Consider the following 16,056-nt stretch of genomic DNA (forward strand, 5'->3'; position numbering starts at 1 on the left):
ACAGTATGTAATTTTATATGATATTATTTTAATAATTGTTATACATGGAGTACCATGTGCTCTCTGCAAATTTGCAGATGACTTCTCTTTCATTGTGTGGGGAATAGTCCTTTTTGTTTGACTGTTCTTATGACAAGTTGTCCCTTTTATATTTTATTATATTGGCATGCCTTTTTTGATAATGTCACAGAATTTAGCAAAGTGCATCATACATGTGGTTTGATAAAGTACATCCATTTAATTTATTTAATGTGTATAGATGGATGTTTGTGTTGCTTTTGTCACATGTTTGTTCATATGATCAGTTTTTCTACATACAATACTTCGTACAACCAATCCGGTTAATTGATAAAAAAGTACCTATATTATTTACCTTTACACATAATGTCATTTGTACTGTTGTTTTCACACGCCGGAGTATTTTCATGTTTGTTATGTTATGACATGCTATATAAATGAAGTCTGGTTATATAGATTAAAGTTTTTTAAATGTCAAGGGATTTTAAATTTATTAGTTAGGGAGTAGCCACAACATCTCTAATTTATTAAATTTTATTCAAAATCACACGTGGAAACTAGACATTTTATTATAATTAATTATATTTAATGTGATGAGACTTACCCACAGGAATCTTATTATATTTGTGTGATTAATTAGGATGTTATATTGAATTATGTTTCTTAATCTACCCACAAGAGTTAAGAAATGAATATAATTTGATAGTTTCATCATAAAGTTTAATTTTTATGCATCTAATTTAAGTAGACATTAGCCCACTGGCAAGTTTATGTCACTAGATTCATATGAGCATAATTTACATTGGTAAGTTGTGATAAAGTTAAGTCTCAAATTTTTTATTACTAAGCATGTATATTTAAAATTTGCAGCAAGTTTACCTGGAAGTTCATTTGATATCAAAATTGACGTTCCTGGGTTAACTGGTGATAATATTAAGGTGTGGAAAGAAACAGTTCGATTGCATTTAGGATTAACGCGTTTCGATTATTGTAATACCCCGTAGTTTAGTGAAGTTTATATAACTAATTTACGTAATTCGAATAATTGATTATGACGGTTATAATTAATAATTGTGAATAAGTCAGAATGATATAATAAAATAATAGAATAATAGAGTAATAGGTCGGAATGGTAATTGGGTAATAATAATATACGATAATTTATATGGTATCAGTGAATGATTATTTGTTATAATAATAATAGTAATACGATAATAATAATAATAACAATAGTAATAATAATAATAATAATAATAATAATAATAATAATAATAATAATAATAATAATAATAATAATAATAATAATAATAATAATAATAATAATAATAATAATAATAATAATAATAATAATAATAATAATAATAATAATAATAATAATAATAATAATATTTGTTATGAGACGGTAATTAAATAAATAAGATAAAAAAGAAAGACGAGTTTGGAGTTGGGGCATGTGCTATAGGGCTTGGGTCGACTATATATGTTGCGTAAGTTGGTTAGTTGATTAATTGTGGGGATCAGATAATTACTAATAATAATAATAGAAATAGTTGCCTTAAAGACGGATTTCCTAAATTGAGAAGGGATTAGCTTAACTTGTCTTATAAAAGTGAAAATATTACATCTAAATTGTCATAATAAAATCTGGAATTTGAAGAGAGAATTGGGGATCTAGGGAAGCGTGATAAGAGACTCAAAATCAATAATTAACTCGAGGTAAGACCGTCTCATGTATACACCTTCGCTTTGTTATAACTCGTAAAGTAGACCACCATATGACTAACTAAAACCATGAACATGACTGTGGGACACCAGAGGTTGACCGGACTCATCGTTGACCACCGTTGACCGGCGGGAAAGGGTTGTTCAAAGGGTTTTTTGAAGGGTGGTTGGGTTGTTACCGTATAACTGAAAACGCAAAATTTAACTCGTAACTTTGACCATCGTGACCTGGGTTGGGGTTGGTTGGTCATGGGAAGAGGATTCGAGTATTGTGGAGTGTTTGTATGGGACCGTCTTAAGACGAACACCATAGCCGTGTTTGTGGCTGAACCAGGAAGGTTAGGGTCTGATTCTGGTCGTGGGTTGTGGGTGATTCTAGGGTACGGTGTTGAACCGTAGTGGTGGTGGTTAAGGTGTATAAAACGGGTTGTGTGTATAGGTCAGGCGAGTTGGTTGCTGCTGCTGTTTGTCGTTATTGCGGTTGGGGTAGAGGCTGTTTTGGGGTCGTGTTTGGTGGTTGTCGTGGGTTAAGACCACTGTGTCTGGGTTTGATAGGTTGGTGATCCACGGTGGTTTGTAGCAGGTGGTTGATACCTTGAGTATGAATAGGTTACGTCGGGTTTTCGGTATTAGTAGTATCACGGTGGTGTTTAGGGCGGGTGAATTTGGAGTGTTGGTGGCGGTTTGGCTTGTAGTTGTTGGTTGTCGGGGTGAGTTGGGTTGCAGGCTAGGGCGTGGTAGGATTGGGTGAGGCTGACGGTGGCTAGGTGAGTCGTGGTAGGCGGGTTTTGGTGAGGTGTTGATCACGGTTTTAAAACCGTGAATGTGTGGGTGTGGGGGTTGTTTACGTGTTTTGGGGTTTGGGTAGTTGGGTTAGTTGACTTGTGTGTTTTGTGAACGGGTTTTTGATTGCTTATTTTGGGAGACTCGGGTTATAAATTAATCGGGTTTTTAGTTATCATAAATCTTTAATAATTATAATAAATAATTAGTTTGAATAATTAAATAAAAGGACTAATTAAATAAATAAATAATTGAATTGAATTGAATTATAATATTTTGATTAGGTGACGGTTGTGAAGAATTATAATCGGATCGGATTGATTTAATTATTTGGATTGCTTAAGCTGCTTAATTGGAATCGCTTGCCAGGTAGGGATAAATCCTACTCAACTTTTACTCAATAATGTTTGTTGGATGGTTTATATTAAAGTGAATTGATCGTATGAGAATTGTGTTGGTTGATATATCGTAATTGTTGGAAGAGAGAATTATATTGTATATGTTGGTTATATTGTGGTGGAGTATTGTTGTAGTATTAACAAATTTATTCTGGCAGACATTACTTATAGTAATGTGGAGTGGTTGAACAGATTTATTCTGGCAGACGATATTTATCGTATTTACTCGAGGCAGGCCCCAGATTGGTCTGCAGGCCATCTGGTGGATATTACTCAACTATATGTTGAGGCAGACATTACCTTTTGGTAATGTAGTGTGTGTTTACTCACCTTCGGGTCGAGGCTGCCCCGGCCAGGGATTGGCGGGATGATTAGTGTAACGAGTATTGCTCGGCTGAAGTGTGCTAAGTAAAAGGGAAGAGCACGTTGTCAGGGGGTTGTGCAATGTAAAAAGGAAATTGGATTGTTATCATATGTTCTTGTTGTTAGTATTTATTCCAACTCAACCTCGTGATTGGTTGACTGTGTATTCGTGAACACCTGCGGTGAACCGTTTTATGGGGAACAAATTTGACAAGTACTAAAGATTAGCTGACTCGGGAGCATTGGGATGAGAGCTTGACTTGGACCATAGTTGAAGTCTAGATCACATAGAACAATTATATCACTTTATTTATTTCCACTACGAGTGGTAATTATTTTATATTAAGTTTTAAGTTGGATTAAGTTGTAATAAACATGTAATCACTAAAGTTTTAATTTAAAGTACTTTGGTGAGTTGGACTTTGTTATTCACTACCTCGGGAAACCGAGATGGTAACAGTTCTATTTATTTGGGAATGTCTAGCTAAAGGCTCCTGAATAAATGGGGATGTTACAAAGTGGTATCAGAGCAAAACGATCCTCAGGCCTAACTAATGAACAATAAATGAACATAGGATGTGTCTAATAAAATGAACCCGGATAGAAAATGTTAGGAGCCCACTTAAGGCTTGGGATGAGTTAGGGGCCCCCTCACACCAAACTTCTGGCCCTTCCAGTTTCAAACCGGATACCTTGAGAGATGTTACAATGTTGGGAAATTTAAAATGAATGTTGTTATTTTGTCTTAGGAGTTTTTGGTTGCCTTGGTTGACTATTGGTTTCGTTGATGATTGCGGTTACGGCAACGTAACCTTGCTTTTAAGGTGATAGAATATGATATGGTTTTAAGCGTTGTTATAAGCATGTTGATATGAGGAAGTATGTTGGCATGTATGTGGAAGGGGTTAATATGATTAAACATGTGAAGTATTAATTGTTGTGATTATGGTTGATTTCTCGAAATTTTATCGCTTGATTGTTTTAGCTGTCATTTACTGTCGGTTTAAAATTCTTGTCCGAGATTTTTATGTGTGATACCCTTGTGAGTTAGCTTTCATATACCACTGGTCTCGTGTTCAAATAATATACGGCTTAGGAGGAATAAATATTTTAGTGTACAGTAGTCGAAATGTTCCTGTACAGTGATGTTTTCGCGCCATGTTTTTGCAAAAAAATATCATTTAAAAACTACGTAATGATTTGTTATGATTCTAACTCCCCAGTTTAATAGACTCATGTATGTTTCTAAATTAGTAAGCCACATTGTAGGAAAATATTTTGACAATATTGGGTGATTTTTACAAGTTGACCTAAGTTTCTGACACGTTTCTGTAAAGTTTCTATTTCGACCAAGTAGTTTGTAAAATGCATTATAAATCGATCCTATGAGTTTTTGACTTGATTCTTTTTCTCTTGGTTTACTAACTCTCTCTATTTTCAAAAAAGTAAAGATTATGAAGAAGTAATTGTGTTACTAGTTATTTATGATTTTCAGAAGTAGTGACATGTTTCCTTGGTCTTGAATAAATGAAAATTTTATTTCTTGATATTTTTGAATTATGTGAAGTAGAATAACATGTCTAGTGATATGCGGAATGTGTTGCCTTAAGCCATATTTATGTTCACAATAATTTCATCCATGTTTAAGTTAGATATCATTATTAAGAAAAGATTACCTAATTAATTATCCGTATTTTGTTATAAATTATTATTTATCTTCGTAATGTATTCGCCAATAACTAAAGTAAGAAGTTGAAATTAAAAAAAAAAAAAGATTAGTTCGAATATCTTATATGATTAGTTATGCTATTTAGAAGTAAATCAAAGGCTTTGTTATTCATTTAATCATTACTTGGAGTTGTGTCGGAAATAAAAGTTGTCTTGTGTTACAGTGTGTGTTCTTTATTTTGTGGCATTACAACAATTATTTGATTGTTCCTATTGTTTGATATTCCGAACTTCGAGGACGAAGTTTATTTTTAGGGGGAAGGAATGTAATACTACGAATATTTTGAGTTATTGTTGTGTTACCTTGTGATAAGATTGGCGTGATTGATAATCGTAAAATGCTTAACTGTGTTGGATGGTGCTTAGTTATGAGGATGTTATAAGTGTTGTGGTAGTAGTTGTGGGCGAACTTCGGGACGAAGTTCATTTTAAGGGGGTAAGACTGTAATACCCCGTAGTTTAGTGAAGTTTATATAGCTAATTTACGTAACTCGAATAATTGATTATGACGGTTATAATTAATAATTGTGAATAAGACGGAATGATATAATAAAATAATAGAATAATAGAGTAATGGGTCGGAATGGTAATTGGGTAATAATAATATACGATAATTTATATGGTAATAGTGAATGATTATTTGTTATAATAATAATAGTAATACGATAATAATAATAATAATAATAATAATAATAATAATAATAATAATAATAATAATAATAATAATAATAATAATAATAATAATAATAATAATAATAATAATAATAATAATAATAATAATAATAATAATAATAATAATAATAATAATAATAATAATAATAATAATAATAATAATAATAATAATAACAATAACAATAATAATAATAATAATAATAATAATAATAATAATAATAATAATAATAATAATAATAATAATAATAATAATAATAATAATAATAATAATAATAATAATAATAATAATAATAATAATAATAATAATAATAATAATAATAATAATAATAATAATAATAATAATAGTAATTGTAATTGTATTTATAATAATAATATTTGTTATGAGACGGTAATTAAATAAATAAGATAATAAAGAAAGACGAGTTTGGAGTTGGGGCATGTGCTATAGGGCTTGGGTCGACTATATATGTTGCGTAAGTTGGTTGGTTGATTAATTGTGGGGATCAGATAATTACTAATAATAATAATAGAAATAGTTGCCTTAAAGACGGATTTCCTAAATTGAGAAAAGATTAGCTTAACTTGTCTTATAAAAGTGAAAATATTACATCTAAATTATCATAATAAAATCTGGAATTTGAAGAGAGAATTGGGGATCTAGGGAAGCGTGACAAGAGACTCAAAATCAACAATTAACTCGAGGTAAGACCGTCTCATGTATACACATTCGCTTTGTTATAACTCGTAAACTAGACCACCGTATGACTAACTAAAACCATGAACATGACTGTGGGACACCAGAGGTTGACCGGACTCATCGTTGACCACCGTTGACCGGCGGGTAAGGGTTGTTCGAAGGGTTTTTAGAAGGGTGGTTGGGTTGTTACCGTATAACTGAAAACGCAAAATTTAACTCGTAACTTTGATCATCGTGACCTGGGTAGGGGTTGGTTGTGTTGGGGCTGGTGTCCTTTACAGTTAGTGCAAGGACTTATAAATCTCCAAAAGGATCAAAGGGTACACTTTTGTATTATAATCAGTTAGTCCACGTTTATCAATAACGGTTGGCTTGCTAGAAAAGTTTGACGTTATTGTCATACAGATGGCGGTGATCAACTGGTCCCTAAAAGTCACACCTATAGGATACGTTTGAGAGATGTGACGGTATGAAAATACAGTCATGTTGATGCCTAATATGACTAACCAGTTAGTCAGAGTTATTGACTAGTAATTAGTCAAACGCGATGTTGAGATAATTATTTAATACGGATTAAATAATAATGGCTAAGACGAATTAAGCAGTTAATTCGTAAATTGAATATAAACGATTTATATTTAATTAATGTATATTGAATTAATTAATTATACAATGTTGTCTTTGTCGGACAAGTATTAATATATCGACTGAGTCATGTTACTAGTTGATATTTTAATAACCGATAACCGATGACAATTTATAATAAAACCGCGTCGTATACATTTTAGCGAGACGAGTCGGATCACGAGTCAAAATAAGGAGAAAGTGGAAAGCCCACTCCCTCCTCTTGAGACCCGCGGACCGAGGCTAACAAAAGAGAGGCTCTCTCTCTTTTGTAACCTAAGCAATTCATTTGTCTCAAAACTAGGGTTTTGGAAAAATTCCTCTGAAACCTAGATCTCACATCTAGCAAAACTCACAACAAATTCTCTCGATATTGCAAGGCAATTAGAGAATACTTTCTAGCACAAGGGGCATAGTCTCAGACGGTCTTGGGTGCAACAATTAGGAGGAAATCTACGTTGATTTCTGTTCATTTTGCCGAATTGCACTAGGACCCGAGGTTGATTCTTTACCTTTATCGTTTCTCTTGTATTTATGTTTTATGACCATAATTCACATGTAAATTTGCGTTATAATCCTTAAAATTTAAGGGAATTTTACGGATATTTCCCTACAAGTGGTATCAGAGCGAGGCCACGTAAATTTTCATTGTGATTTTTCATAAATCAATTTGAAACGATTTTGTTTTTGCTTAAAAATCGTGCGGCGCGAAAGCAATTTTCTCTCGAGAAATTTTTCCCTACATTGCGCGTTTTTGAAACCGTGACATGTTTTTACACGGATGTTTTACCTTGTTTACGATTTGTTCTTTTGCATATTGTTATTTTATACGGAGATTATAGCAATATGTTAAGTTTTGTCAATTGTAGAATTGATTTTATGCGTTTTAGATCATTTTGCAATTGGTTTTGTTATATCAAATCGTTTTTCACGAGGGTTTTAAAGTTTCAGCTTGTTTTTCTCTCGATCGAGCATCTTTCCTGTCGATCGAGAGCTTTTTCAGTGATGTTTTCGTTCGATCGAGCACATGCTTTACTCGATCGACCTCTTTTAAAACCCCCACTGCTCGATCGAGATGTCCTCATACTCGATCGAGCAGTATTGCTAATATAAGTCCTCGATCGACCACGAGTTCTGTCGATCGAGTACTTCCTGTTTGGCAATCCTCTCGATCGAATGGCAGCCTCATTCGATCGAGCTCTTTTGTTCCTCGATCGAGAACTTTTGTCCCTGGATCGAGGGATTTCGTTTTTGGCAGCGTTAAAATTTATTTCTTTTGTTTTAAATTTTATTTTGGCCATAAAACGTACTTTATACGGATATTGTACACTCGCTTGATAGTGAAACGGTTCACTCACGTACCATATAGTTATTTTAAAGCGATTTAAAGTAACGGATTATCATGAATTAAAAGGTGGTTTGGATAAATTTAACATAATTACGGAATTATGTCACGAATAAATTTGTTTTAGTTGATGCATTTTATTTATCGTTTTTGTTGAATGCCTTGAATGTTTATAATTACGTATTTATTTATTTTACAATCGGTTGTAACTTAGTGTGGCCATAGTAGAACGTGTTACCGTAATGATGGAACACGGTCTTGGTTGTATTTTGAGATCTCGCATCTCCGTTTTGGATTTTTCACTTGTAATTACAGTTTTTATTTAGAATGTAAATAGGTTTATATTTTGTAAATTTTAATTGTAATTTTTGGGAAGACCAAAGATAGAGATCGGATGCTCACTCCCGCTGCATGGACAAAGATGGAACATCAAGACAAGCTTCCCGGGTCCAACGGTGGATTCCAAAGTTGTTTTATGTTTTTTTTACTAGGATAGGCCACACTAGGAATTTTTATTTACGTTTTGCATTCTTTTATTTATTTTATCGTAACGATAGATTGCATCATATTCCGCCTAAAAACCAAACCACCTAATTTATTGCATGAAAACTGACTCATATAGAGGTCACGCGTTAGTTTTCTATGACATTCTTATGTCACACGATCTTTCTTAAGCCATCACCTAAGTTAATTCATTCACCTAATGCTAGTTATTCGTTCACTTAAAATGAATTAAAACTAAGTTGATGGGATCTTCCTCGTATAACCAAAAATTGAGAATAGTCTTTATAGGTCAAACTCCAATGAATCCCTTCTTCGTCGATAGGCATAATATGACCCCTTCTACGTCGGGTAAGTTGGAACTGATTGACTTATTTTATCTCAACACTATGGTCACTCGTACGATCCTGTGATTATGGTGGACTATAGATAGGATTTACGGAAATATATCGACCAAGAGTTTTTACGGAAGAACTAGCTAAACAGTTGGCTTATCAATTTACGGAAATTGAGTCTTGGGATCACTTGTATTATTCTTGAGGGAGATCAATTATGCAAGTGCAATGAGTCTACACGTTTAAAATGACTTTTAAATAGACTTAAATCACCTCGATGAGTTGCTTATTTCGTTTTTGTTTTTCTTTCTTTTTCAGCGTAGATCACGTTTTTTAAACTGCTAATAACATAATGGCTGGCATCCTCGATGACCCAATGCCAAGTGCCACATTGGACCGTGAGTCCTGGCTTTGGATCTTCATGAATCAGATGAATCAGTCTACTAGACTGAAAAATGATGGATCAAACTTCGCGGAATGGGAGGCGGCATTACGGAATGCTGCCACTGCTGACGGGAAGCTCAAGTATCTGACTGAGCCCCTCCCGCCAGCCCCAGGCCCCACGGCTCGAGTTAACGAGGTCTCCACGTATAGCGACTTCGTCATGGAAGCGGGTGCGATTAAAAACGTACTCATTTTTGCAATGGAATCCAATTTGCAGAAACGCTTCATAGCCCAAGGTGCAAACAAGATTTTCACCACGCTCACTAAGGAATTCTCGAAAGCACCGAGAATCGTGACCTATGAGCATACCACTCGCTTCTTTGATGCGAGACTCCAGAAGGGCCAACCGGTTAGCCCACACATTCTCAGCATGATTGAGAATGTCGAGAGACTGGAGGCGCTTGATTGTAAAATCAGCGAGAATATCGTGATTGACCGCATGCTTCATTCACTCCACGATGGTTTTGCGCTCTTTAGAGCGAATTACTATATGAATGATTTGAAGAAAAGTCCTCATGAACTACACTCTCTTCTCGTACAGACCGAGAAGGACATGAAGTTCAGTGGGAGCTTGAAACAGGATGTTCTCGTTGTGTCAAACAAGGGCAAGGGTAAGGGCAAAGCTCAGGCAGACCTAGCGGTAGGCAAACCGAAGTTTAAGAAGTCGGGATCAGGTAAGAGTGGGCCTGGTGAGGCAAGTAACTCATCAGGCGCGACAAAGAGCAAGACCGAAAACATGGAATGCCATCACGCCACAAGATGGGCATTGGAGGCGTACATGTCCTGTTTACCATGAGGACATAAAAGCAGGTCGCGTTAAACCTGTTGGTATGTCTTCTTCTTCTTCTTCTTCTTTTATTCATATGATTGAGATTAACCACGCAAGTTACGGAACTTGGGTACTAGATACTGGTTGTGGTTCTCATCTCGTGTAATCATGTACGGGGGCTCGAAACATCGAACCCCTCGTAAAGGGTGAGGTGGACCTGCGTGTCGGGAATGGAGCACGAGTGGCTGCCGTCTCGAGGGGAAAATACGTGATCCGGCTTCCTAGCGGATTTGAGTTATTTTTATATAACTGCTATTATGTACCCAGTCTTTCTAAAAACATTATTTCAGTTTCTGCACTTGACAAACTTGGTTTTTCATTTGTAATAGAGAATAATTCTTGCATTTTCTCATTACACGATATGATTTATGGCAAGGCAGTCTCCATGAACGGAATTTATGTTTTAGATCGACCACGAAATATTACACGTAATGAATAAGAAGTTAAAGGTCGGTGACAAAGATCAAACATACCTTTGGCATCGCCGTATGGGACACATTAATGAGAAACGCGTAAAACAGCTCATAAAGAATGGAGCTATCTCGGCCTTTGATTTTCAATCATTTGGCACGTGTGAATCATGTCTCATCGGTAAGATGACTCGAATTTCCTTCAAAGGTGTTGGAATGCGCGCTGCTGACCTATTAGGACTCACACATACGGATGTGTGTGGGCCTATGTCAATCACCGCACGAGAAGGCTATAGGTATTTCATCACTTTCACGGATGATTTAAGTAGATATGGCTATGTCTACTTAATGAAGCACAAAAGTGAATCCTTTGAGAAATTCAAGGAATACGAGAATCGGGTACAGAACCTCTTTGGGTAGAAAGATTAAAACACTGCGCTCAGACCGTGGTGGCGAGTATCTTTCTCACGAGTTTGATCAACACCTTAAGGACTGTGGGATTGCCCTACAGTTAACTCCACCTGGAACACCTCAGTTGAATGGTGTGTCCGAACGGAGAAATCGAACACTACTCGATATGGTTCGATCCATGATGAGTCACACCGTGTTGCCAGACTCATTGTGGGGTTATGCTCTTTCGTCATTTGCTCTAATACTTAACCGAAGTCCGTCTAAAGCTGTTGACAAGACTCCATATGAACTATGGAAGGGGACGGTCCCTAACTTGTCCTTTATACGGGTTTGGGGCTGCGAGGCTTATGTCAAGTGGAGACACGAGGATAAGCTCGGCCCGCGATCGGTCAAGACATACTTTATAGGTTATCCTAAAGGAACGCTTGGTCATTACTTCTATTCGCCAACCGAACAACGTGTATTTGTTGCGGCTAGTGCGACATTCTTAGAGAAGGAATTTCTCGAGAATGCAAAGAGTGATAGAACCTTCGAGCTGTCGGAGGTTCCAGAACCAAATACCGAGCAACCATTGGAGGAACCAATTCCTTCAATCCCGGCTGCGGTGAATATTCCTGAGGAACCTAGGAGGTCGGGAAGAGTCTCTATTCCTCCGGACAGATACATTGGTATGGTCGAGGAACATGACATAGATGACATTCTACTCTTAACGAGTAGTGAAACCGCAACCTATAAAGGTGCCATGACTAGTTCTAACTCAAAGCTATGGCTTGAGGCCATGCAATCCGAGATGGACTCCATGTATGAGAACAACGTATGTGATCTTGTTGACTTACCCGCTAAGGTTCGTCCCCTTCAATGCAAATGGCTTTACAAGATAAAGCATTCAGTGGAAGGTCAACAAGATATCTATAAAGCACGACTAGTTCCTAAAGGTTTCACCCAAGTGCCAGGTTTGCACTACGATGAAATTTTTGCACCCGTAGTCATGCTGCGTTCCATTCGGATTATCTTAGCGATTGCCGCTTTCCATGACTATGAAATTTGGCAGATGGATGTGAAAACCGCCTTCTTAAACGGTTTTTTGGAGGAAGAGTTGTACATGGTACAACCCGAAGGTTTCATCGACCCTGAACATCCTAAGAAAGTGTGCAAGCTTAAGCGTTCCATTTATGGACTTAAGCAAGCATCTCGGAGTTGGAATCATCGCTTCGACCAAGTGATAAAAGAAAATGGATTTACTCGATCGGTCGAGGAACCATGTCTATATATCAAGTCGAGTGGGAGCAAGATTGTCTTCCTAATATTGTATGTCGATGACATACTCCTGATTGGGAATGACATACCTCTCTTAACTTCGGTAAAAGTATGGTTGAAGAACCATTTCCAGATGAAAGATCTGGGTGAGGCACAAAGAATTCTGGGCATCCGTATCTATCGAGATAGATCACGTCGGATGTTATCTCTCGTCAGAGTCTTACATAGACAAGATCCTAGAGAGATTCAAAGATGACTAACTCCAAAAAGGGGTTTCTTCCTATGGCTCCAGGGGTGCATTTGAGCAAGTCTCAGGCACCAGAGACACCGCAAGAGAAAGAGCGCATGACACGGATTCCTTATGCCTCGGCTATAGGATCAATCATGTATGCCATGATATGCACACGTCCGGACGTGGCATATGCATTGAGTATGACAAGTCGATTCTAACAGCATCCAGGTGAATCACATTGGATGGCTGTCAAGAACATTCGTAAGTACCTACGGAGGACTAAAGCTTGGGCGTTGACTTATGGAGGCGAACAAAAGCTATGCGCAAGCAACCGATTACGTGAGATGCTAGCTTCCAAACGGATCGAGATGACTCAAAATCTCAGTCTGGATTCGTTTTTACTCTTAATGGCGCTGCAGTCAGCTGGAAGAGTTCCAAACAAAGTGTTACATCAGATTCTACGACTGAGTCCGAGTACTATGCCGCGTTTAAAGCTACAAAGGAAGCGATATGGATGCGTCAATTCTTACATGGACTATCTGTAGTGCCTAGTTCGAATGACCCGATCACTATCTATTGCGACAATAGAGGTGCCATCTTCCAGGCTAAGGAGCCCAAGTCTAGCAACAAGTCTAGACATGTACAACGGAATGCTCATCTAATCCGAGATTACGTGGAGCAAAAGGAAGTAGTGATAGAAAAGATTGCTACAGATGATAATATAGCAGATCCTCTCACTAAACCATTACGACAAGATAAGCATGAAGGGCATGTTAATTCCATGGGAATTAAACGTGTTCCTGAGTTGTAGTACTCTTTTATGGATTAGATTCATTCTCGTTTGTACTCCATACGACATCATCGTTTTGATATTTATATATTTTGTTTTTTTCATGTGGATTTGTACGACAATTTTGAACACCACAAAGTGAACTGAACAAACATTATACTTTTGGTCCTTAATTGCCCACGTGAGCTGATAACTCAAGGTAATTATTTTGTGACGTTGGTTGATGGTGGGTTCAACGAGCCATAAGTCAACAAGGTTGTGACCAATCACGAGGCGATTTATACGATATCTCGTAGGACACAATTGTGACATCGACGTGGAGTCCTAAATGTTTTATAACATTCGGTGCCAGGTCGTGGATAGGACCTCCATGGTGATCCTAAGAGTCGATTCTTTTGACTATCGACTGTCTCTTGTGATTAAGGCAGATTTTGGGTGACTTTGGTTTCTTTCTCACGGTCATCCGTAACAGGGGGCCAAGTAGATTTTTTTCTGGGTCATTTCATCTTTGTGCTTAGATCGGCAGGAGTCGAGTTGAAGGAAATATTCAGTCTTTATCAGGTACTCGATATTTCTCAGGGCCACTCGAGGAGTCAGAATCGAAATGCATGGCCATGCTCGAATACGAATTCGTTTTATCGGTTGAGTTACTCTCTAGTCGGGGAAACCACTCTTGATACGGATCGATTGTAAAATACGACCTTTGCGGATCCGGATCTGCAAATTGTTTTACATTGAGTGGGAGAAATTTTAAATGAATATGAGAATCGGTTATCGCACATACACTTGTACGGACAAGTGGGAGTTTGTTGAGCTGTGTCCTCCGGTTAGTGCGGATAACGTCATTGCACATACACTTGTACGGACAAGTGGGAGCTTGTTGGGGCTGGTGTCCTTTACTGTTAGTGCAAGGACTTATAAATCTCCAAAAGGATCAAAGGGTATACTTTTGTATTATAATCAATTGGTCCACGTTTATCAATAACGGTTGGCTTGCTAGATAAGTTTGACGTTATTGTCATACGGATGGCGGTGATCAACTGGTCCCTAAAAGTCACACCTATAGGATACGTTTGAGAGATGTGACGGTATGAAAATACAGTCATGTTGATGCCTAATATGACTAACCGATTAGTCGAGTTATTGACTAGTAATTAGTCAAACGCGATGTTGAGATAATTATTTAATACGGATTAAATAATAATGGCTAAGACAATTAAGCGATTAATTCGTAAATTGAATATAAACGATTTATATTTAATTAATGTATATTGAATTAATTAATTATACAATATTGTCTTTGTCGGACAAGTATTAATATATCGGTCGAGTCATGTTACTAGTTGATATTTTAATAACCGATAACCGATGACAATATATAATAAAACCGCGTCGTATACATTTTAGCGAGACGAGTCGGATCACGAGTCAAAATAAGGAGAAAGTGGAAAGCCCACTCCCTCCTCTTGAGACCCGCGGACCGAGGCTAACAAAAGAGAGGCTCTCTCTCTTTTGTAACCTAAGCAATTCATTTGTCTCAAAACTAGGGTTTTGGAAAAATTCCTCTGAAACCTAGATCTCACATCTAGCAAAACTCACAACAAATTCTCTCGATATTGCAAGGCAATTAGAGAATACTTTCTAGCACAAGGGGCATAGTCTCAGACGGTCTTGGGTGCAACAATTAGGAGGAAATCTACGTTGATTTCTGTTCATTTTGCCGAATTGCACTAGGACCCGAGGTTGATTCTTTACCTTTATCGTTTCTCTTGTATTTATGTTTTATGACCATAATTCACATGTAAATTTGCGTTATAATCCTTAAAATTTAAGGGAATTTTACGGATATTTCCCTACAGGTTGGTCATGGGAAGTGGATTCGAGCATTGTGGAGGTGTCTGGGTTGTCGGAGATGGTGGTTTGTGGCGGTGGAGGCGGTAAAAACGCAAAAACAGGGGAATGATAGTGTTTGTATGGGACCGTCTTAAGACGAACACCATAGCCGTGTTTGTGGCTGAACTAAGAAGGTTAGGGTCCGATTCTGGTCGTGGGTTGTGGGTGATTCTAAGGTACGGTGTTGAACCGTAGTGGTGGTGGTTAAGGTGTATAAAATGGGTTGTGTGTATAGGTCAGGCGAGTTGGTTGCTGCTGCTGTTTGTCGTTATTGTGGTTGGGGTAGAGGCTGTTTTGGGGTCGTGTGTGGTGGTTGTCGTGGGTTAAGACCACCGTGTCTGGGTTTGATAGGTTGGTGATCCACGGTGGTGTTGTAGCAGGTGGTTGATACCTTGAGTATGAATAGGTTACGTCGGGTTTTCGGTATTAGTAGTATCATGATGGTGTTTAGGGCGGGTGAATTTCGAGGGTTGGTGGCGGTTTGGCTGGTAGTTGTTGGTTGTCGGGGTGAGTTGGGTTGCAGGCTAGGGCGTGATAGGATTGGGTGAGGCTGACGGTGGCTAGGTGAGTCGTGGTAGGCGGGTTTTGGTGAGGTGTTGATCAC

Source organism: Silene latifolia, chromosome 9 (genome assembly GCF_048544455.1).
Source record: "Silene latifolia isolate original U9 population chromosome 9, ASM4854445v1, whole genome shotgun sequence".
Classification (NCBI taxonomy): Eukaryota; Viridiplantae; Streptophyta; class Magnoliopsida; order Caryophyllales; family Caryophyllaceae; genus Silene; species Silene latifolia.